The sequence below is a fragment of the Oncorhynchus tshawytscha genome, linkage group LG05 (assembly GCF_018296145.1).
Source record: "Oncorhynchus tshawytscha isolate Ot180627B linkage group LG05, Otsh_v2.0, whole genome shotgun sequence".
NCBI classification, from domain to species: domain Eukaryota; kingdom Metazoa; phylum Chordata; class Actinopteri; order Salmoniformes; family Salmonidae; genus Oncorhynchus; species Oncorhynchus tshawytscha.
Window position 1 is genome coordinate 2,823,225 of NC_056433.1, and position 3,550 is coordinate 2,826,774.

Consider the following 3,550-nt stretch of genomic DNA (forward strand, 5'->3'; position numbering starts at 1 on the left):
CAGTCTTGGTGTGAATATAATCTTCATAATAATGTATAACAAAAGCAAAACTCATTTTGATCAAATAAAATGGTTCTGGGTCATCAAAATGTGTCCTGGATCTAGCTAATAAAACATGCACACTGAAAGCTGGATAGCAGATATCAAGTCTATACATTGGCTGGCTGGGCTGATGAGACAGTGGAGATCTAGTTTATACATTGGCTGGCTGGGCTGATGAGACAGTGGAGATCTAGTTTATAAATTGGCTGGCTGGGCTGATGAGACAGAAGAGATCTAGTTTATGAATTGGCTGGCTGGGCTGATGAGACAGTGGAGATCTAGTTTATAAATTGGCTGGCTGGGCTGATGAGACAGTGGATTGCGCAATCAGATGTAATAGTGAATAGGCTATTCAACGTCATAGCCTTAGCCGGTGGTACCTTAAATAATCAGCATCCAGGATTAGACCCACCCAAAAAAACTACAATAAATAACAGTAAAATCCTCCACTATAGAAATCTGAGCTTATTTCACTCTGGATCAGAGAGTCTGCTAAATGACTCACTACTGTAGTGGCTCTGGATCAGAGAGTCTGCTAAATGACTCACTACTGTCGTGGCTCTGGATCAGAGAGTCTGTTAAATGACTCACTACTGTAGTGGCTCTGGATCAGAGAGTCTGCTAAATGACTCACTACTGTAGTGGCTCTGGATCAGAGAGTCTGCTAAATGACTCACTACTGTAGTGGCTCTGGATCAGAGAGTCTGTTAAATGACTCACTACTGTAGTGGCTCTGGATCAGAGAGTCTGCTAAATGACTCACTACTGTAGTGGCTCTGGATCAGAGAGTCTGTTAAATGACTCACTACTGTAGTGGCTCTGGATCAGAGAGTCTGCTAAATGACTCACTACTGTAGTGACTGGATCAGAGAGTCTGCTAAATGACTCACTACTGTAGTGACTCTGGATCAGAGAGTCTGTTAAATGACTCACTACTGTAGTGGCTCTGGATCAAAGAGTCTCCTAAATGACTCACTACTGTAGTGACTCTGGATCAGAGAGTCTGTTAAATGACTCACTACTGTAGTGACTCTGGATCAGAGAGTCTGTTAAATGACTCACTACTGTAGTGGCTCTGGATCAGAGAGTCTGTTAAATGACTCACTACTGTAGTGGCTCTGGATCAGAGAGTCTGCTAAATGACTCACTACTGTAGTGTCTCTGGATCAGAGAGTCTGTTAAATGACTTAATAAATGTAAAAAATGATTGAACCAGGCATTTAAAAATGTCACCTCAGAGTTCCGATAATGCTGTGCTTGAGCTCGCCACAAACCCCATACTGTGGATAAACTCTCAATGACATCAACTATCAACAGGGAATAGCTGTGGAGGAAACAGTGGATGTGACGTGACCAACTCAGGACAACCAATCATACAGGTACCCTTCAGGAAGAACTGGAGAACTACAGTACCCATCATGCCTCGTGTCAACAAGGACAGTTCTAGAACAGATGACTCTTCAGAACTCCAGTGTGTTCTGAAAGCCCATCTCCCCTTGTGTTTCTGAAGGGGCTGGATAGGTGATTGTGTTATGGTGGTAGGAACCCTGCCCGTTAAGATCACTCCACAGCTAGCTTGAAATGTCGTCAATGGCGCTATCGAATCTGATGATTTTATATGTGTCAGCAAACACATTGACGTCAGTTTCATAAGCAACAAGACGATGGCTCCGACGAGCCTCCAACGTGGTTCTGGTACCCAGTTCCTCTAGATCAGATGTTAAAGGGACTGAAGACTAGAACGTGCCCCTGGCTTGAGTTAGAACAGGGCATACTGTATATTCATCAAAATGGCAAATAAACAACATATATTGTTTGTTTTTTGTTTTTTTAAACACAGGAAAAACAAAACTATGACGCAGTGTATATTTTCTGTAGCTCCCAAGCTAGGGCCTCGTCTACATACACCCTGATAACAACAGAGGGTTAAAGCCCTTTGGGGGATCTATTAAGAGACCGTAGTTGGATCATGGCTGCTGGGTTACAGTGGAGAGAGAAGTTGGTGTGGATATAACGTGGTGTGTTATAGTGTGTTATAGTGTGTTATGGTGTGTTATAGTGTGTTATGGTGTGTTATGGTGTGTTATAGTGTGTTATGGTGTGTTATGGTGTGTACTGGTGTGTTATGGTGTGTTATAGTGTGTTATGGTGTGTACTGGTGTGTTATAGTGTGTTATGGTGTGTTATAGTGTGTTATAGTGTGTTATGGTGTGTTATAGTGTGTTATGGTGTGTTATGGTGTGTTATAGTGTGTTATGGTGTGTTATGGTGTGTTATAATGTGTTATGGTGTGTTATGGTGTGTTAATGTGTTATAGTGTGTTATAGTGTGTAATGCTGTGTTATAGTGGGTTATAGTGTGTTATGGTGTGTAATAGTGTGTTATAGTGTGTTAATGTGTTATAGTGTGTTATGGTGTGTTATAGTGTGTTATAGTGTGTTATGGTGTGTTATAGTGTGTTATGGTGTGTTATGGTGTGTTATAGTGTGTTATGGTGTGTTATAGTGTGTTATGGTGTGTACTGGTGTGTTATAGTGTGTTATGGTGTGTACTGGTGTGTTATAGTGTGTTATGGTGTGTTATGGTGTGTTAATGTGTTATAGTGTGTTATAGTGTGTAATGCTGTGTTATAGTGGGTTATAGTGTGTTATGGTGTGTAATAGTGTGTTATAGTGTGTTAATGTGTTATAGTGTGTTATGGTGTGTTATAGTGTGTTATAGTGTGTTATGGTGTGTTACGGTGTGTAATGGTGTGTTATAGTGTGTTATGGTGTGTAATGGTGTGTTATAGTGTGTTAATGTGTTATAGTGTGTAATGGTGTGTTAATGTGTTATAGTGTGTAATGGTGTGTTAATGTGTTATAGTGTGTAATAGGTGTGTTATAGTGTGTTATGGTGTGTAATGGTGTGTTATAGTGTGTTAATGTGTTATAGTGTGTTATGGCAGGTTATGGTGTGTTAAGGTGTGTTATGGTGTGTAATGGTGTGTTAATGTGTTATAGTGTGTTATGGCAGGTTATGGTGTGTTATAGTGTGTTATGGTGTGTTATGGTGTGTTATGGTGTGTTATAGTGTGTAATGGTGTGTTATAGTGTGTTATGGTGTGTTATAGTGTGTTATGGTGTGTTATAGTGTGTTATGGTATGTTATAGTGTGTTATGATATTCAGTTACGACTGTAGTGTAGAGATACGGCTGTAGTGTAGGGATACGGCTGTAGTGTAGAGTTACGGCTGTAGTGTGGAGTTACGGCTGTAGTGTAGAGTTACGGCTGTAGTGTGGAGTTACGGCTGTAGTGTAGGGATACGGCTGTAGTGTAGTGTAGGGATACGGCTGTAGTGTAGTGTAGGGATACGGCTGTAGTGTAGAGTTACGGCTGTAGTGTAGTGTAGAGATACGGCTGTAGTGTGGAGTTACGGCTGTAGTGTAGTGTAGAGATACGGCTGTAGTGTGGAGTTACGGCTGTAGTGTAGTGTAGAGATATGGCTGTAGTGTGGAGTTACGGCTGT

The 3,550-nt window shown here is 41.1% G+C and overlaps 1 protein-coding gene across 1 annotated transcript in view; it reads right to left on the reverse strand.

Moving 5' to 3' along the window:
• Window positions 1-3,395: 3,395 nt before the first annotated feature.
• The window catches only part of LOC121846457 (protein phosphatase 1 regulatory subunit 14C-like), a 66,431-nt gene continuing 66,276 nt past the window's right edge, over window positions 3,396-3,550 (reverse strand). Inside the window, exon 4 of the mRNA XM_042321317.1 lies at window positions 3,396-3,550. This exon is cut by the window's right edge and continues 1,332 nt beyond it. The gene's annotated coding sequence lies outside the window, so the exon portion shown is untranslated.